We start from the raw sequence: 22,172 nt of genomic DNA, 5'->3' as shown, positions 1-22,172 counted from the left end.
TTCCAGAAAACACCATTGGCAATATAGTTTCAGCAAGCGCAGAAGAAAAAACGATTTATTTCGCCCAAAATTGCTAAAAATGTGCAGTTGTTTATATAATTTTTATATAAAATAAACAAATATTAATGGATAGCACCAATTTTTCAAACAAAATTATTGGCAATATAATTTCAGCAAGTTGAGAAGAAAAAAGATTTCTCTTTGCTTAAAAACGCCTCATATATGAATTTATTTATATAATCTGTTTTAAAAATAAACAAATATTAAACCATAGAAAAGCTTTTATAATGCATCATTGGCAATATAATTCTAGCAAGGTTAGAAGAAGAAACGATTTATTTTCGCCTTAAACAGATTAAAATGTGCATTTGTTTATATAATTTGTTTATAAACATAACCAAATATTAATGCGTAGCAAAATTTTTTGAGAAAACATTATTAGCAATATAATTCCAGACAGTTCAGACGAAAAAACGACTTCTTTTTGTTGAAACGCCTCATATATGAACTTGTTTATATAATTTGTTTATAAAATAAACAAATATTAATACATAGCAACATTTTCCAGACAACATTCGCAATATAATTTCAGCAAGGTAAAAAAGACGATTTCTTTCGATTAAAAAATCCTAAAATGAGAATTTGTTTATTAAATAAAAAAATATTGATAAATGGTCAAATTTATCCATAAATGTCTGCCATGTACATTTGTTTGTAGAATTAATTAATAACATTTAGGCGTAAATTTTAATGATCGCGTATCATCCTAGCGATGAAAGCAATCAATTTACCAATTTCGGAGCAAAAATATACTTTCAAGACGAATATCCCCTTATGTCGATTATTCGTTAATTCAATTTGTTTATAACAATTTTCTTCACAAGTTAACAATTTTACTCATTCTTACATCCCGGGACATTGAATCCAAGTGACGGAAAATTTCAGCAAAATGTCACCTACGAAAAAAAAACTGAGGTTCGAAAAATCGACATTTTTTCACTGTTTGCATTAACACAAAAATTAAATAAACAAAAAATAAAAAATCTCTTCACAATTTTATCAAAAAAATAAAAACCAATCAGAATGTCTCATCTTCCCGTAAAAAATTTAAAAATTATACTTTTTGAACATTAAAAAAATTAAACTTACTTTTTTCATTTCCTCAAGTACTTAAATATTCAATTCTTAAATTTCTTTCAATTTAACTTGGAAAACAAAATATATTAAGGGGCACTTGCTACAATGTATAATCATTACTTAAAAGTCCTAGCACATGAAAAATAATTAATTTAGTTTAAGTATCACTTAAGACACTGACGTGTTCATAAATTACAAATTAAAAGTAATTATTTTCCTCTAATTTGTGCTTTTAATTAATGATTATCCACTGTAGGTTGAATTATGCAGTGTAGGGAGGTTGTCCCCATAAAATACGCGTATGCAACAACCCCATTTGAAATCCTTGTTACTTTTTACATGCAATTGGTTTTAGAACCGAGGAGTTATCATCACACAAATCTTACTAATCGCTGTAATTAGTGTGCGCTTAATTTAGTGAGGTGTAGGCGTCGCGACGACCGGAGAGTGAGAAAACAGAGCATTTAGCACGAGCCGCATACGTGACCGACGAGACGTGCGTGGATTCAGGCAAAATATATTTCTTTAAAGTGCTCCTGACTCGGAGAAAAGAGGGAGAATTCGTATCCGTACGAATGCATCAGCGTTTGAACAAGAGAACTCGACTCAATTCAGAAAGGTTTAATTTCAAAATTACCCGTTCTTAAATTTACAGACTGCATATTATATATTTATGATTTTTTAAAATTATTTAGTAAATTGTCTACTGAGCTGGAAAACTGGAAATTTTAGGGAATTTTTTTTTTTTTTGAAGACCGTGAATTTTTTCGAGCGTGCTATAATTTTTGTTCAAGTGTCCTATAATATTAAATAACAGTGTTATTTTATTTGAAAAGGGAAATTTTAAAGTGTTTAATATCGATTTCAATCAAACTTATTTTTATCACTTCCATTAATCTCAGGAAGAAATATTTTATATGCATTGAATTTTAGGTATGAATGTAGAATAAAAATGTATTCTAATTATTATTCAATAAAATTCATGGTCATTATTTTTTTAATATTACTAATTTCTTTAGTCATTCTATAAGGTGATAATGAATGTATTTAAGAATATCCTGTAATAATTTGTCAAAATAGTTGAATTTTTAACCAAAAAACATCATTTTCTACCAAATAATTGAATTCTCAAACCTAATAGATTAATTTTCTACCAAACAATTGCATTTTTACAAAAAAATAAGCTAAAATTTTAACCAAAGGAGATTAATTTTCAACAATAGAGTTGAATTTTCAATCCAGAAAGTAATATTTTCTACAAAACAGTTGATTTTTTAGCATAAAATTTAATTCACTATCAAACATTACAATTTTCCACCAAACTATGAACATTTCAAGCCAATAAGATTGATTATTTTACAAAACAATAGAATTTTGAACCCAAATATGTACGTTTTCAACAAAAAAGTTTATTTTTAATCAAATAAATGAGTTTTCATTAAAATAGTTAAATAATTAACCAACATAGAATCATTTTTATAAAAATGTGCATCTTTAAACGAAAAAAATTTATTTCACTAAAAGAGATCACTTTTTATAAAAAAAAAACTAATTTTCAACAAAACAGTTTATTTACAACCAAACAGTTTCATTCTCAAGCTAAATATACTATTCTTCTACGATAAAATTGAATTTTCCTCGGAATTTTCAACCTAAAAATATGAACTTTCAACCAAAAAGTTCATTTACAAACAAATATAGAAGAATTTTCCGCTGAATACTTGATTCCTCAAACGAAAACGATTATCTTCAACAAAACAGTGGGATTTTGAACAAAAAGTCTAATTTTCAACCAAACAGTTAAATTTTCATCTGAAAAGTTGAATTTTCTTCAGACTGAAAATTTTAAGCCAAAAAGTATTATTACTAAAAAAAATGAATTTTTAACCCGATTACATGAATTTTCAACGAATAGATTTTCAACTAAATAAATGAGTTTTTATCGAAAAAGTTGAATAATTAACTAACCAAGAATAATTTTTATAAAAAGTTCTATTTTTAACCAAAGAAGATTAAATTTCTACCAAACTAAATAAGTTTTTAGATCAAAAAGACTAGTTTGCAACAAAAGAGTTAATTTGCAACCAAACAGGTGCATTCTCAATCTAAATAGACCAATTGTCTACAATAAAATTGAATTTTTCTCCGAATTTTCAACAAAGCAGTTGATTTGTGGACAAAAAATTTAATTTTTAACCAAACAGTTGAATTTTCTACAGACTGAAAATTTCAAGCCAAAAAGATTTATTAATTAAAAAAACAATTTTTAACCCGATTACATGAATTTTCAACGAATAAGTTTTCAACTAAATAAATGAGTTTTTATCGAAATAGCTGAATAATTAACGAAAACAGATCAATTTTATACCAAAAAGTTGCATTTTAACTAAAAAATATTAAATCTCTACAAAGAGTATAATTTCCAACCTCAAAATATGAATTTTGAATTGAAAAGTTAATTATCAACGCAGCAGTTAAATTTATAACTTACATATATGATTTTTTAACAAAAGATATTTTTTCCCGAAATAATTGAATTTTCAACCCAAATGAATAATTTTTTATCAAACAGCTGCATTTTTAAACAGAAAAAATGTCATCAAAAGAGATGAATTTTTTATCCAAAAAGACGAATGTTCTAAAAAAAATAATACCTGTGAAAACCCCTAGAATTATCAACGAATTTTGTTAGGATTCGATGCAAAAGAGGAATCTTAATCAAAAATAGAATAGCCACATTTTTATATAAAACATTAATTTTCAAAAACAAAAAATGCTATCAAATTAATTATATTTTGAAATAAATATTTAAGGTTTTAACCAAAGAGTTGGATTTTCTATTAAAGTACTTGAATTTTTAACAAAAAATATGAATTTTCAACAAAAGAGTTAATTTTTAACCAAATAGTTTAATTTTCTAAAAAAATGTTGAATTTTCATGACAAAAGGAGCAATTTTCTACCAAACAGTTGAGTTCAACCAAAAAAGACTAATTTTGTACAAAATAATTGAATCCTGAACTAAAACCGATTAATTTTCTTACAAAAAAGACAAATTTTTAACCATAAAAGATCAATTTCAAATGAAGAAGATCCATTTTTAACAAAAAATGGATGTTATATTTTCAGTGAACAAATTTTTCAAACAACAAAAAATTTGAGCAAAATAGTCATAATTTTTACCAAAAATTTAATTTTTTAATCAAGAATATTTATTTACTGCAAAAAGATGAATAATTAACAAAACAGTTGCAATTTGAACCAAACACTGGAGTTTTCAACTAAAAAAGATCAATTTTCAACTAAATAGTTGAATTTTTAGTTTAAAAAATACGTGCTTAACAAAGTACTTCAATTTTTAACATAAATGATGAATCTTAAAAAAATGAATTTTTGAAAAAAAGAGTTCAACATTCGACTATAGGTCGACCAATCAACCAAAAGATGATTTTTCAACCAGGAAGATTAAATTTCTACAACAAGATAATGAATGATAAAAAATACATGAATTTCCAGCCAAAAAAGGTTAATTAAAAAAATGGAATAGTCAACTGACCAGTTAAAAAAAATTAATGTTTCAATAAAAAATGAAACGAATTTTTTGCAGAATAGTTTAATTTCTAACAAAATATTTCAACTGTTAATAAAAAACGATACTTTTTTAAACAAGAATATTAATTTTCTAAAAAAAAATGAAATATCAACCAAAAAGATGAATTTTTAACCAAAGATTTAAGTTTGTAACTAGAAAAGAGGAATTTTTAAATGAATAGTGGAATTTTCAACTAAGAACATATAAATTTCCAACAAAAAGTGGAGTAGTGGAATTTTCACTTAAGAAAAGTAATTTTTATCCAAAAATAAAACGAAATATCAATAAAATAGTTAAGTTTTGAACCAAAGAGATGAATCTTCAAACAAAAAATACATGTTCAACAAAGTAGGTTAACGTTTAACCATCCTGTGAGAAAAAAAATTAAGGATATCCTAGAGACGTCTTCGGGACATCCCTAAGACATCTTTTGTAACATGTTTTTTGGATATCCTAGGGATGCTCTTAAGACGTGTAATGTCAATACGATAAATGTCCCGAGAACATCATATGTCTTTAAGACGTCTTTAGGACATCTTTAGGACCAGAAGATTAATTTAAAAAACGATGAATTATCAACAAAATACCTGCATGAATTTTTAACAAAAAATTTAATTTTCAACAAAAAATAGAATAGTTCAATCTTAAGTTAAAAAATTAATTTTCAACCAAAAATGAAATGAATTTTTAGCAAAATAGTACAATTTTAAAGAAAATAGTTTATTTTCAAATAAAATAGTTAAATTTTCAAACAAAAAATAAACGTTTAAAATCAGTTTCATTCTTAACAAAGTAGTTTTATTTTTAATAAGAAAGATGACTTTTTAACAAAATCGATGCATTTTTCACAGAATAATTAAATTTTGAATCAAATAATATAATTTTTATCAAAACTAAATGAACTCCGAACCAAAAATATAGTAGTAGACTTTCCAACAAAAAAACTTTTCAAGGACAATAGTTGTTTTTTTATTATTGAGTTCTATTAATTCAGTTCAAATTTAAGCGAAAAATTGAGAAACAAGGGAAGTTTCTCAAAAATAGGGGGAAAAATAAGAATACTTTTAAAAAGGGATCAAAAAAAGAAAATAGACAAAATTATTCAATTTTGCTTTTCCTGTGAATATATCAATATTACTGTTCCATTGGATTCGAAATGCAAGATAAATGTAAGGGATCTATAGAATTTTGGAAAACGATTCGGAAGTTTGATGAATATCAGCAAAAGCTAGCAAACCTAAGAACATTCGATCGAGTGAAAAATGACTTTAATACGATTTGAGACTTTCATGAGATGAAATATTTCGAAAAATATTCCAACTTTTTTGCTAAAAAATATTGTAACCCTTTCACAATACATCAAAAGACGGCTATAAGGAACAAGAGGAAACTGAGGATGAATCTGAGAAGGAAGCTGATTGCTGAAAGAAGAATGTATGTTGAGGATCCGGATTTACGAAGAAACAAAAGAACAAATTCCTGAAGATAAAAATAATAAATACTAAATAAAAAATACTATATATAAAATAAACAAATAAATAAATAATAAAATACTAAATAAACTTAAATGAAACAATCCGTAGGAATTCATATTCCTACTGAAATCTTTAGCTTAAATAAAAATCAAATACTTTTAAAGGACTACTTATCTCTGCTGAAAAAGTTAAAAGTCGATATTAAATCTTGCACTAAAACAAAAAAATTAAATTATTATTTTTCCAGCCAGCTGCATGATCGACACAGAAAGTTTCCGTTAAATTTGAATTTATTAAACATTTGGTGAAAACTCACGAAAATTAACTCAATAAAAATATAGCGTTCTTCTCGAACTCACATATAAAAGTCGAAAGAGGATCACAGAAGAAGATGAAGCAATGATTAAGCAGTAGGGCGGAGTGAAAATGATAAAATTATTATTTGAATCGTTTGAGCTAAGAAAAAAATGTGTAGGTTGACATCCGAAAAAAGTAAAAAAAATGGTTGTAATCGGTTAATATCTACTGTTCCCTTTTTTATTTGAAAATTCAAATTTTTGAAAATTCCAAAAAAATTTCCTATTGCTTCAAAAATTATAGCGAATTTTTTGTATGTTCAGTTTTTGCCAGTGAATAATAATAAACATTATAATTAAAAAGAAAAGGGAGCAGAAGATATTAACCGATTTCAATTTTGGTTTTTTACTATTTTCGGATGTCAACCCACAATTTTGTTCGCTCAGCTCAAATGGTTCGAATAATTTGATCATTTTTGCTCCGCTTTATTAAATAGTTTAGTGAAGATGGTAAGAACAGAGGATGTTTCCGGGAATGAACAACTATGTGTCCTTTCGTAATAAGGAGTAACAGAAAGAAAAAAGCAAAAGCGTTTGATTCTTTATAATCTGAAAAAATGTATGATTATTTAAAAATAATGAAACCAGATTTCTGAAATAGTATTTTCAAGCTTTGCAGAATTGCGTCCAAAATGGTGTGTTGTTGCTGAATCAAGCGATACTCATTTTGTTTGTGTTTACACATCCCACGATTGAAAATGATTATAAAAATTTCCTGAAATTCACTAACAAAGAGAAGTGCAGATTCAGTACTTTTTAGGTCAATGTAGATCAATGTGACCTAATAACCAGTTTACAAACGTCAGATGAATTTTTTCAAACATTATTAGTAAAATTGATAAATTTAAAGGAACAACATTTTACCTCGAAGTACCAAGCTAATTTCCGGAAACGAAACAAAGAAAATCTAATAGAAGGCGAAGAATAAATGGTTCTATGCGATTTCGTTTAAAATTCAGCATATTTAATTCAAGACTTGGTACAAAGTCGCTTTTGAGTTCACGACTTTACACCTTTTTTTAGTTTCGTATAAAAAAAAAAACGACAAACTAAAATCAAAAGCTTCAGTTTACAAATCATCGTTACAAAGGATTCTCACAAAACATCGTTGCAAAACATAGCTACTAAGCACAGTTACAAAGGATTACAAAGCATCTTTAGAAAGGATCGTTACAAAACATCGTTACAAAGGGTTACAAAACACCGTTACAGAGGATCGTTACAAAACATCGTTACATAACATGGTTACAAAGGATTATAAAACATCTTTACAAAGCATCGTTACAACGCATCATTACAAAGGATCGTTACAAAACATCGGTACCAAGCATCATTACAAAGGATCGTTACAAAACATCGTTACTAAGCATCGTTACAAAACATCGCCACAAAGGATCGTCACAAAACATCGTTACAATACATCGTTACAAAGCATCGTTATAAAAACTCGGTACAAAACATCGTTACAAAGGATCGTTACAAAACATCATTGCAAAAAATCGTTACAAAAGATTGGCGGAAAAGAAGTAATTGACACTGTTTAGACGATTATCTTGTTCAATGTCTGTGAACCGAAAATTACAGGTATCTGCAGTTTGAATTCTGGGAACAAGAAAATGCACTGCTTTATGCGCCAGTCGAAAAAGTTACACATAGTTTACATATAGATGACAACAACGGATGTTTTTCATTTTTTTGATACAGAAAAATCGATAAAACAAATTAGAAATCTTGTCCAATATTTTAGGTAGGTCATGGTTATTTGAGGAAAGACATGCCAAAAATTTTGATGGCGAAATGTTAGAGGAGGTGTGGGGAGGGGCTCAAATAAAAGTAAAGTTAGAAATTTAGATAACGTTAATTGTGTTTTTTTATGATAAATTTTAAGGAGGTACGCGACTTTTACTTTTTTATTTTGTATTTCACACTCTTTTCCATATTCCCATCTTTTTCTCCTGTTGAAGAATATCTAATTTTCTCATATTTGCAAGAAATTTCGCCTTTTCGTTGATTATTAGTTAAAATTTTTATTTGGGTTAAAAATTTTACTATTTCATTGAAAATTTAATTATTTTGGTGAAAATGCAACTATTTTGCCAAAACATCCTCTTTTTTGGTCAAAAATTCAACAACTTAGTTGAAACATGTACTGCGTTGTTAAAATTTTATCTTTCTGGTAGAAGATTCATTTCTTTTGTGGAAAAGTTAACTATTTCGTTAAAAATTGCTTGAGAATTAACTTTTTAATCAACTATAAATCTAACTATTATCTATGCAGTTAAAAATTGATTTTCTTCTATTTGGTATAAACATGAACTATTTTGTTGAATATTGGTATTGTATTACTGCATTTAACTGTTTTTTATTTAAATTGAAATCTTTTTTTGGTTCAAATATCATCAATCATACTCTTTGTTGAGCAATCATCTTTTTTATTGATATGACTAACTTTAATGAGAGAATGTGTTTTATTCTGGTCATACGGTCCAATATAAATAAAAATGGATTCAGATGTCAATGAATCTTTATTCGTCAATTTTAATTGATGTAACCAACGTACGTTTCAACCTAGTTGCAGGTCTTCTTCAAGGTAATACGTCACCTAATCTAAAATTTTTTAACAATATGTCATACATTTGAAAAAATTAACCAATTTTATTTTTTAAAAATTGTATTGTGTATAAATTTCCCTGTACAATTTTAATATTAAAATCCAAAACAAGGAATTTCAATTGTGATTTATTCCTCACAAAGGAGCATTATTTGTAGTGAGCCAATTTTGCTAGCTGTCAGAAGTTTAAAATTTTTGTTTGTATACATAATTTGAAATGTCCTTTTTTTAATATATAAGACAAACATATAAAAACTTTAAAATTTGAAGCCTCAAAATTAAAATAGGCTCCAAATTAAATAATATTAACTACATTTTAAAACCAACTCTAACCACAAAAGTTACTTATTGTTTGGAAGGAAACATGGACTAACGAATACATAAGAAATAAAGTCAATTTTATATGAGTAATTAAGAAAGGTCGATTTTAAAATGGAGAATTTAATGAAAAGTGCGCCAAAGTAAATGAAACCTTTAGATCATATTTATTATAAGTTTCAATCCATTTTTTAATTTTACATGAATTGTTATAAATTTCATGGATTTTTTCTTCAATGATTTTGTTGACTAATTTGAGTGGGTAATTATTTTGTACAAGACTAATTTTTAGTTGATCTAAATTTTCGTTGCGGAATTGAATATTACTTAATTTAACACATCTATCAAGAAGACCTTTTATTAGACCAATTTTTTGAGAAAATAAATGATGAGAATTATAATTCAAATAACGTCCTGACCAAAATGCTTTTTTAAACCAATTTCTTATTAAATTTCCCCCTGAAGTTTTAATAATTAATAAATCTAGATAAGAAATAGAGTTATTCTCCTCCTTTTCAATCGTGAACTTAACTGAATTTTCCATATTGTTAAAAGTCTTAATGAATTCATCTATTTTATCAGTAAAAAAAAATTGCTAAAATTGCTAGGATATCGTTTACGTATCTTTTATAATGAATAGGTGTAAAAGTTAAGCTATCCAGAGCCCTTCTCTCTAAATCTTCCATGACTAAATTTGATACAATAGGAAATAATGGGGAGCCCATAGGACAACCTGAAACTTGTTAAAAAAATTTATTATTAAAAGAAAAAACTGTGTTATTTAATACTGTCCTAGTGGCAATAATAAATTCATTTTTGGAGATTTTTGTTAAATTATGGTTTAAATTTAATTTTTCTTCTATGCAATCTAATGCAAGGTCCACTGGAATATTATCAAACATTGATACTACATCCAATGAAACCACAGAATGTGAATCCGGAACCTTAACATTTTTCAGTTCTTCTTTTAATTCCCAACTATTCTTTACAAAAGCTTGAGTTTTGCCAGAAATTGGTTTTAAACAATTTGCAATGTATTTTGATAAATTATAAGTTGGTGAACCTACAGCGGAAACAATCAAACGCCATTTTAAATCTGTTTTGTGCACTTTTGGTAAAGCATATGCTTTACAAACAACACTGTTATTTGTTTTTAATTTGTGAGCCATGTAGTCATTTATAAACCTTTCCTTTTCCCACCTAATTGCAATATCATTACATTTTTGCTCCAAAGTTGGAACAAGACTAGTTTTTATATTTTTGTATAAAATTTCATTTTTTAATAGATTATCAACTGCTGTTATGTAATCATTTCGATTTGCAGCTACAGTTATATTACCCTTATCTGCTTTCAGTACTATTAAGTCCTTATGTTCATTCTGAAACTTTTCTAAAGGTTCATCAATTTTATTTAGATTATTAAATTTATTTAAAAAAATGTGATTTGTGATTATTTGAGTTGTTGTTTTTCTAATATTCAATTTTAGTTCTTCATCTTTTACATTTTTGATGCAATTTTCCACAATAGCAATAATGTTATTTGTCGGAATTTTATTAACATTGAAAGGAATACCATGTTTATTACCTAAAGCCAAAGTTTCAACAATTTCATTTGGAATTTGTATATTTGATAAATTTTTAAAGCACTTTTTTAAACGAAACTCTGTATAGTTCGTATGAGATTCCAAATTTCTTTTTTTTTTAGTAAGTCAAACTTTAGTATACATTTATTTCTTTTTTCATATTTTAATTTATTAAGACTCAAATCTTTTGAGTTGAAAAAAGTCAAAATTGAAATGTCTTTCACAATATTTGAAAAATGGTACTTTAAACGATTAGATTCATTTCCTAAATCTTTTATGTTTCTCATCAAATTATTAATTAATAATAATAATTAATAATTAATTATTAATTTCGTAGTTTAAACATTTTTGTTGAAAAACTAACTTAGTTCTTTCAAATTTAGGAATTAATTTATAATTTAAATTATGTAGATTACATTTGTCTGTTTGATGTTGAATATGAGCTGGAATCAGAGCTTCTGTTCTTCATCTGCTTAAAAAAGTGCGTTGCTCCATTGGATTAACCAATGTTCGATTGGTGCGTATCCAATTTCCCATAAGTTGCATCGGTGTGTCGCCATACCTTCTTTGTATGTAGTTTAAATAACCCATGATGTTCCAAAACGTGATTGACCTTCTTTATTATTAAGAATTCAGTGATTGGAGTTTATCCACGCTGTGAAATTTCTTCGACCGTGAATGTCATTAATGAGAGAATGTGTTTTATTTTGGTCATACGGTCCAATATAAATAAAAATGGATTCAGATGTTAATGAATCTTTATTCGTCAATTTTAATTGATATAACCAACTTACGTTTCAACCTAGTTGCAGGTCTTCTTCAAGGTAATACATCACCTAATCTAAAAATTTTTAACAACATGTAATACATTTGAAAGAATTAACAAATTTTAGTTTCAGATTGTCCTATGGACTCCCCATTATCCCCTATTGTATCAAATTTAGTAATGGAAGATTTAGAGAGAAGGGCTCTGGATAGTTTAACTTTTACACCTATTCTTTATAAAAGATACGTAGACGATATCCTAGCAATTTTCCTACTGATAAAATAGATGAATTCATTCAGACTTTCAACAATATGGAAAATTCAATGAAGCTCACGATTGAAAAGGAGGAGAATAACTCTATTTCTTATCTAGATTTATTAATTATTAAAACTTCAGGGGGAAATTTAATAACAAATTGGTATAAAAAAGCATTTTGGTCAGGACGTTATTTGAATTATAATTCTCATCATTTATTTTCATAAAAAATTGGTCTAATAAAAGGTCTTCTTGATAGATGTGTTAAATTAAGTAATATTCAATTCCGCAACGAAAATTTAGATCAACTAAAAATTAGTCTTCTACAAAATAATTACCCACTCCAATTAGTCAACAAAATCATTGAAGAAAGAATCCATGAAATTTATAACAATTCATGTAAAATTAAAAAATGGATTGAAACTTATAATAAATATGATCTAAAGGTTTCATTTCCTTATATTGAAGGTCTTTCTGAGCGTCTTAGAAGTGGTTTAAAAAAATATATCATTAATGTATATTTTACAAACAAGCACACACTTAATAAGTTTTCTTTGTTTAAAAATAAAGAAAAAGATAACAAAGAAAACTTATCTGGTTTAGTATATATGATAAATTGTAAAGGTTATAATAAGATTTATATTGGTGAGACGGGTAGGAGATTAAAAACTCGTATTTATGAACACAAACGGGATTGTGAATTAGGCAATCAAAATACTGGTTTGTCACAACATGCATGGCAATTTGATCACTATTTTGATTTTGAGATTAATAATATAATAATTTTAGCTCGTGAAAACAATACTCAAAAAAGAAAAATATTAGTCTATTTTCATAAATAAGTTTTTTAAAAATTCCATCAATTTGAAAACTGAAACATTTAATGTAAATAAAATTTACCAGACTATTCTATAAAAAATGATTTCTATATCAATTATTACATACTTAAATAAAAAATTAATTCAATTTACTTTGGCGCACTTTTCATTAAATTCTCCATTTTAAAATCGGCCTTTCTTAATTACTCATGTAAAATTGACTTTATTTCTTATGTATCCGTTAGTCCATGTTTGTCCTTCCAAACAATAAGTAACTGTTGTGGTTAGAATTAGTTTTAAAATGTAGTTAATATTATTTAATTTGGAGCCTATTTTAATTTTGAGGCTTCAAATTTTAAAGTTTTTATATGTTTGTCTTTTATATTAAAAAAAGGACATTTCAAATTATGTATACAAACAAAAATTTTAAACTTCTGACAATTAGCGAAATGGGCTCACTCCAAAATTATGCTCCTTTGTGAGGAATAAAGCACAATTGAAATGTCTTATTTTGGATTTTAATATCAAAATTGTACAGGTAAATTTTTACACAATACAATTTTAAAAAAATAAAATTGGTTAATTCTTTCAAATGTATTAAATATTGTTAAAAATTTTTAGATTAGGTGATGTATTACCGTGAAGAAGACCTGCAACTAGGTTGAAACATACGTTGGTTATATCAATTAAAATTGACGAATAAAGATTCATTGACATATGAATCCATTTTTATTTATATTGGACCGTATGACTAGAATAAAACACAGTCTCTCATTAATGATATTAACGGTCGAAGAAATTTCGCAGTGTGGATAAACTCCAATCACTGAATTCTTAATTATAACTAACTTCTTGAAAGTTGAACAACTTTGTTAAAAATCAATTTTTCTCGTGAAGACTCATCATTTGAGTTAGGGATTGTCCATATATTACGTAAGACGTTTTTCTGTTGTTTGAATAAAGACGAAAATAATATTTTTATCAAGTTGAAAAGGACACAGCGATATAAACAAAAGAAAAATGTCTTTCGTAATATATGGACGATCCCTTACAACTTCATCTTTGGAATAAAAAATTTAACCATTTTTTTATTTAACTGAAAATATGAATATTTCATAATCGCTTGAAAATTTTTATTCTTAATTAAAAATTGATCTTTTCTATTTGAAAATTCAATTTGGTTGAAAATTCATATATTTTGTTGAGGATTCAACTATTTTGTTTGAAAATTAATCTTCTTTGACTGAATTCGACTGTTTTTATTTCGAATTAATATATCAAGTATTACAGGTTTCGTTGAAAATTCATCTTTATGGTTTAAAAATTGAACTGGTTTGTGGAAAATTCGTATTCTTGTTTGAAAATTTATATCTACATGTATACCATCTTTTTTTTGATAAAAATGCAACCATTGGAATAAAAATCCATGTTTATGGTGAAAATTCGACTATTTTGTAGAATATTTAACTATATGGTTAAAAATGAAAGTTAAGTTTATTTGAATAATTAAATAATTGGTTAAAAATGAAGTTTTTTGTTAAAAATTCAGTGTTAGTTTAAAACATTCAAACCATTTTGTGAAAACTGAATCTATTATGTTAAAAATTACTTTTTAACGGTTATAAAAATAATTTTCTTTTTGGAAAATTCATCTTTTTTCCTGTGAATTCCACTATTTTGTTGTAAACTTGTCTTTTTTGCTTTAATTTAAGTATGTATAAGAAAACTGTTTTTTTTGTTGTTAAAAGTTAACTTTTTAAACTGAAAATGTAACTTCAATTTTTGGTTGAAAAATTATCTATTCTAGTAGAAAACTTATCTTTTTTAATTGAAAATTCAACTAGTTTTCAAACAATTAAAATATTTATTTAAAAAATTAAGTATTTGGTAGAAAATTGACTTTTTTATTAAAAATTAATCTTGTCGAGTGGAAAATTCAACTTATTATGTTTAAAATTCATGTATTTTGTTTAAAATTTCGCATTTTTGGGTAGAAATTTAATCTTCTTTTTAAAACATTCATCTTATTGGCTGTGTTTTTTTGAAAACTCATAGTGTAAGGGTGAAAAATTAAACTGTTTTGTGAAAAATTCATTTGTTAACTATTTGTATTTTTCAGAAGAAAATTACTGTTATTATTTTAAAAATCATCATTTTGGTTGAGAAATTAACTATTTTGTAAAAAAATTCGTAGTTTTTAGTTAAATTAAACCAGTTAAAAATTAGTTTTTTATGACGAAAATTAATTTCTGACACTGAAAATGTAACTAATCTGTTTTTGCCTTATATATTTGAGTTGAAAATTCATCTTTGTAGGTTTAAAATCAAATGTGACTGCTTTTTCGAAAATGCATTCTTTTCCATTGTAATTTCATACATTCATAAATGTAATACAAAATTTGCTCGTATCTTTTTGCGGTTCTCAGTAATATTATTAATTTTTTGTTTTTGTGGCTTTGGGTTCCGTAAATGATGATTTATATTCCGATCACACTTTTCAGCTCCATATATGGGTCCTCTTCAGTAATTTATTCTGGAAAAAATTTGTTTGGTAGACTTCAGATTTCTCCCTAAGCCCTTTTTTTTGGGCGTTGACTTCTTGTACATAACATTAATTATTGCTCTATATAGCTAAGTTATAATAACAATATTTATACATTTATATTCAGTGCTGGATATTTTAAATCAGTTTCTCTATATTATTATGATTATTAATACAAAATATTAAATCTTCCGTTAATAGCTCATGTTTTTGTTTGAGAAATGAACTATATTTTATTATAAATACAACTATTTTGTTAAACATTTAATTATTTTGTTGAAAATGCAACTATTTCTTTACAGCCTTCTTTGTGGTCGAGAATTCTAGTCACTATAAAACAACTCCTTAGAAACGCAAAAAAACACATAATAAAACTTTAAATCCGTGTATATCCAACGACTTCATTATTTACGGGGTGGTGGAGGGGGACTACAGTTTTCAGCGAGGAATGGCGTAAAAAATATCCCAAAATTGATTAAGCAAGTTTATGTATGACCCCTTTCTTGCGAAACGATAAGAACGAAACGAGTATCAGGCTCTGAAGAATGGACTGCTGTATTGATTACCAGATCAAGTTCATTAGCCTTGTTCGCAAATATTTTGAGAAAAATCTTTAAATTCGCCGTGATGGCTACAAAGTTCTACATTTAAACCACGTCAAAATTCATACACTAAACTAATATTTGTATTAATTCAATTTCAGATAAAGAATATTAAACATTTTCTGTCGCAATAGTATTAAAAAAATAAATAAACGTGAAGTTAGATTAACAGGAGACATAAAAAGATAGACACGGTATAGATACGGTATTGAATAAGATAGATGTGAATTTAGATACACGGAGAGATATAAAAAGATTAGACGTTGATAGATAAAGGATAGGATAAGATAGCGAAAAGGTGTTGCAAAATATATATGTAAATTTAGAATGTAGAAGAGATAGAAAAGTATAGACGTTGATAAATGTATGATACGATGAGATAGGAAGGGTTGGGATTGAAAAAAATAAACGGAAGTTTAAATTGACACAGAGATAGTTGGAAAGTTGGATAGGGGTTGGAAAAGATGGACGCGAATTACGATTAACAAAGAGATAGAAAAGATAGACTTTGGCAGACATAGGATAGGATGATACAAAAAAAAAGCGAAATTGAAAAACATAGACCGGAATTTAAATTGACATTGTGATAGAAGAAGATGAATTTGGAAATATAAAGGATAGAATGAGATAGAAAAGGTGACATTGAAATAGATAGTCGGAAATTTATTTTGGCAGAGGAATAGACAATGATAGACGTTGATAGGCAAAGGATAAGTTTACACATAAAAGAGGAGATTGAAATAGATAGACGGAAATTTAAATTGACAGAGGGCAATAAAAGACTAACATGGATAGATGAAGGATAGGATTAGAAAAACAAGAGGCAGTTGAAAAAGATAGATGTGAATTTAGATTAACAATGAAATAGGAAAAGATAAAAATTGGTAGACGTAGGATAGGATAAGACAGAAAAGACGGTATTGAAATAGATAGATGCGAAATTAGATTTACAAAGAGTCAGAAAAATACAGATGTTGATAGATGTATGATACTATGGGATAGGGAAAAGTAGATTGAAAAAGATAGGCGTAAGTTTTGATTGACAGAGCAATAGAAACAGAGAAGAGGAGGTTGAAAGAGATATATGTAAATTGAGGTTGACAAAGAGATGGAAAAAGATAGATGTTGATAGACAAAGGATAGGATGAGATAGCGAAAAGTGTATTGCAAAATATAGACGTGAATTTTGAAGGTAGAAGAGATAGAAAAATATAGACGTTACTAAAAAAGGTTAGATAGAAACGTGGAGATTGAAAAAGATAGGACATTTAGATTAGCAGAGAGAGAGAGAGAGAGAGAGAGTGGAAGATTAAATTGGATAGATAAAGGATAGATAAAGGAATAATAAAAGATTAATGTGGATAGATGAAGCATAGGATGAGATAGAGAAGAGGGGTTTGAAAAATATAGATGTGAATTTAGATTTACAAAGAGATAGAAAAAGGTAGACGGTAATAGACAAAAGATAACATTAGACAGAAAAGAGGAGATTGTAAAAGATAGAAGGAAATTTAGATTAACAGAGTAAAACTAGGGGGTCTTTAGTACCCGTTGTGCCGTCAGTGTTAAAAAAAGTGATTTTCAACGAAAATTTGTGCCATTGATATGAGTGATTTTCGTTCAATTTCAAACGTAAGTTTATCATCTAAAGTGATATCATTTTTTTTTTTTTCATTATTTTATATCCTCTTGCTCTTGCAGATAGTCTACAATTTACGGCGACGCTTGCTTCGTGGACAAGCAATCGCGTGCACTCCTCGATGTGACATGAGCACCGCACAGGCCTTTGCAGCGACTGTGTAGGTTTGAAACAGTAATTACAACTTTGAAAAACTGTTTTTTATGTTACTTTTGTATCTCAAAAATATAACCCGAGTTTTTTAGGTAAAAATATTGAAAATTACGTGAGATATGAATTTTTAATTTTAAAAACTCACTTTTTGTCGTTTTTTTCTTCCAATTTTTGTTTTATCTAACTTAAATAAACTAATGACTATAAAACTGATTCAATTTTAACCCATTAACGACCAAAGCTATCAATTTTATAACATGAGTTTGACCGCAAAATTTATGGGTATAACAAAACAATAAAATATAAAAATTTTCTGTTAAAGTTTAAGAACTTTGTGCACCGATGGCTGAAGAAATTTTAAGATATTAACGCGTTTTATGTCTGAAAAAAATTATAAAAATAAAAAATCAAACATTTTTCACTATTTTTATATGCAAAAACCGCCATATTTAATTTTGAAGTCAAAATATTCGAATTTTGACGACGGACTTGAATTTAGCTCACGCAAGAACATAAGGAACAGTACTTTTGATCTATTTATTGTTTTGTTATACCCATTAATTTTGCGGTCAAACTCATGTTATAAAATTGATAGCTTTAGTCGTTAATGGGTTAATAATATATCTTAAAATGCATACCATAGTTTTTTTGTGCAAAAATATTCAATACCGGCTGCACGGGATACGTTTGAACACATGCGGTGAAAAAGACCCGTTCTGCAATTTATGTAATAAAAAGGAGTTGTGCCAGTTAAGGGTTAAATTGTATAGATAAAGGATAGGGTTAGATAGTGAAGAGGGGTTTGGAAAAGATAAACGTAAATGACGATTAACAAAGAGATAAAAAAAACGTTTGTTGGCAAAGGATAACATTAGATAGAAAAGAGGAGATTGGAAAAGATAGACCGAAATTTATTTTGGCAAAGGGATAATAGAAGATTAATGTGAAAAGATGAAGCATAAGATGAAATAGAGAAGAGGGGTTTGAAAAAGATAGATTTGCATTTGGATTGACAAAGGGATAGAAAAACATAGAAATTGTTAGTTTTAGGATAGGACGATAGAAGGAAGATGAGATTGAAAAAGAAATACAGAAACTGAGACTGGCAGAGAAATAAACAAAAAGGTTGACGTGAAAAGATTAACAAAGCGATAGAAAAATATAAACGTTGGTAGGCAAAGGATAACATTAGATATAAAAGAGGAGATTGAAAATGATAGACGGAAATTTAGATTGGAAAAGGAATAATACAAAATTAATGTGTATAGATGAAGGATATAATTAGATAGAGAAGAGGGGATTGAAAAAGATAGATGCGAATTTAGATTGACAAAGAGATGGAAAAAGATAAATGTTGATAGACAAAGGATAGGACGAAATAGCGAAGAGGGTGTTGCAAAACATATATGTGAATTTATAATGTAGAAGAGATAGAAAAATATAGACGCTGATAAATGCATGCTACGATGAGATAGGGAAGAGGAGATTGAAAAAGATAGACGGAAGATTGAATTGTCAGAGAGACAGTCAAAGATTAAATTGGATAGATAAAGAATAGGATTGGATAGTGAAGAGGAGGTTGGAAAAGATAGATGTGAATTTAGATTGACAAACAGATAGAGAAACATAGAAATTGGTAAACGTAGGATAGAATGATATGAAGAAGAGAAGATTGAAAAAGATAGAAGGAAATTTAGATTGGTAGAACAAAAAAAAGATTGAGGCGTGAACAGACAATAGAGAATAGGGGATTGAAAAGGATAGACTTTGATAGAATTATGAAACAGTGAAATAGAGAAGAGTAGATTGAAAAAAGATACACGGAAATTTAGATCAGCAGAGAGGTAGTAAAAGATTAAAATGGATAGATGAAGAATAGAAGTACTAGGTATGTAGGTTTAAAAAAGAGAGACCTGGATTTAGATGGACAAAGAGATAGCAAAAAATAGTTGTTGATCGATAAAAAATAGGATAAATTAGCGAAGAGGTTATTTCAAAATATAGATGTGAATTTAGATTGACAGAGAGAAGAATATGTAGATGTTCATGAATGTATGATACAATGCGATGGAGAACAAGATATTGTAAAAGGTAGACGGAAATTAAAATTGGCAGAGAGATAGTACAAAGTTAAAGTCGATAGATTAAGGATGGAATAGAGAAAATAAGATTGAAAAAGATAGACGGGAATTTAGATTGACAAAGAGGTAGGAAAATATTGCCGTGAATAGATGTAGGATACGATGAGATAGAGGAGATGAGATTAAAAAAGATATACGTGAATTTAGGTCAAAAAAGAGATAGAAAAAGATAGACGTTGGTAGACATATAGGGTAGGATGATATAAAGAAGAGAAACTCGAAAAAGATAGACGGGAATTCATATCGACAAAGAGGTAGAAAAAGACAGACGTTCATAAATGTATGATACGATGAAATAGAGAAGAGGAGGTTGAAAAAGATAGACGGAAGTTTAGATTGACAAAGAAATAGAAAAGACAGATGTTGATATATGTGTAGCGTAATGAGAAAGATAAGATGAGATTAAAGAAGATGGAAGTGAATTTATATTAACAAAGTAATAGGAAAATATTGACGAGGATAGATCAAGGATAAGATGAAATAGAAAAGCGGGGATTGATAAAGAAGAGGATATTGAGAAAAATAGACGGGAATTTAGATTAAGATGGAGATAGCAAAAAGATTGACGTAGGAAGATAAAGGACAAGATGAGATAAAACAGACGGTATTAAAAAATATAGACGTGAATTCAGACTGGCAACTAGATATAGAATGGAAGACATTTTCTCCATCTAATAACTTCAGCAAGAAAACGTATTGAGGATGTCTTTACTGCGTTTTGATTGAGGGTTAATTGAAGACTTAGCCAAGTCGAATTATTTTTACTCGAGAAACGAAAGACAGTAGTATTTGCGCCTCTTGTACTAAATTATAGCGCAATAATTTTGCTAAGACAGCAAAAATTCGTTTGAAGTAGTTGAAGCACGTCACAAGAAATCAGCACGTTTGGTTCTCGTATTGCTGCACACTTTCACAATCTTCGCGTTGAAGTCACATTGTCATAAATGTAGACTGCCTGATCATGATCACGGATTCGGAAGCTGAAGTCTAACCATACAGTCGTTGACCTTTCTGCGTTATCGATGAAATTCTTGAAATTAGCACGCGAGCCTATACGTTGGCACGCACGAATACTTTCCGGAATACATAAATTTCTGGAAAATTCAAATTGAGAGGTTGTTGCAGGAAAATTCATAAAATAGGACAAAAGTTTTTATTTTTAATTTAGAATACCTTAACGTTCTCAGGCAATTAATATTTCTTTGCAACATGCCAGTTTTCGAGGGCTTAACCAATCTTGTAAGCAAGAGTACTCAACAATCCCTTATAATCCCTGTAGTCTTGTGTAATCCAATGTAGTCTCATTCTATCCCATATAATAGAGTGTAATCGAATGTAATCCCATGTTATCTTGTGTCATCCCATGTAATCTTCCGTAATCCTATGTAATATGTGTAATCCCTTGTAATCCATGTAATGTGGTATAATCCAATGTAAGCATATTTATTATCGTGTAATTTCATGTGTTTTGTGTAATGTCTTGTAATATTTTGTTATTTTATTAAATAAAATATTTTTACCTTTTTAAATCCCAATTAAGCACGAGATTAGGCGTTTTTGTGGCACTTCATATGTACTACCAAAAAACGGGGGTGACCTTCAAATGGCCTTGGGCTGCCTTAAGGTGGCCTTTTTTAAGGACTGCCCGACTCGTTCTAGGAAGGCTGAGAACAGGGTGACTGAAAGCGAGAGTTTGTTGGACTTTCTTGGAAATTCATATATTTTATTTCTGCTTAGCTAAATTATTGTTGCATTTTCTCGTTTTTTATTTCTTCTACCTTTGTTCAAATATTTTCCTTTTATCCGTCTTCACTGTGTAATTATCAAATTAATGGGATAGTTGCACACATTTTAGATAATAGCTTTTTTTATATTGCATAAAATTAAAAAAAAAAATATATATATATAAGTAGGTGCTTCACTCTTGAGGAAACAAAATATTGAAAAAAAGTATGGAGAACCTCATTCGTACAATTTTAGGACCTTGAAACATCGCACTTCCGGTTTCACAGCTTATCAGCAACGCTTCATTTTCCTGCAAAAAATTAAGAGAAAAAAACATACTTTTATAAACATTAAAAAAAATTAAATCATTTTGAAAAAACTTTCCCTGAATGATGACATTCAGTTTTAAATGATATCTGAATTTCACAAGAAAGAAGAATATTTGAAAATGTGCAACTAA

At 27.8% G+C, this 22,172-nt stretch overlaps 1 long non-coding RNA gene across 1 annotated transcript; it reads right to left on the bottom strand.

Moving 5' to 3' along the window:
* Window positions 1–7,579: 7,579 nt before the first annotated feature.
* On the bottom strand, window positions 7,580–13,845 carry LOC117176968. Its single transcript, XR_004467648.1, has 3 exons — window positions 13,760–13,845; window positions 11,488–11,687; window positions 7,580–8,161 (listed from the first exon to the last, which is right to left on the bottom strand). It is a non-coding gene; the product is annotated as an uncharacterized LOC117176968 (long non-coding RNA).
* Between the last annotated feature and the right edge of the window lie 8,327 nt (window positions 13,846–22,172).

Source organism: Belonocnema kinseyi, chromosome 7 (assembly GCF_010883055.1).
Source record: "Belonocnema kinseyi isolate 2016_QV_RU_SX_M_011 chromosome 7, B_treatae_v1, whole genome shotgun sequence".
NCBI lineage: Eukaryota > Metazoa > Arthropoda > Insecta > Hymenoptera > Cynipidae > Belonocnema > Belonocnema kinseyi.
This window is presented reverse-complemented; position numbering and strand designations above follow the sequence as displayed.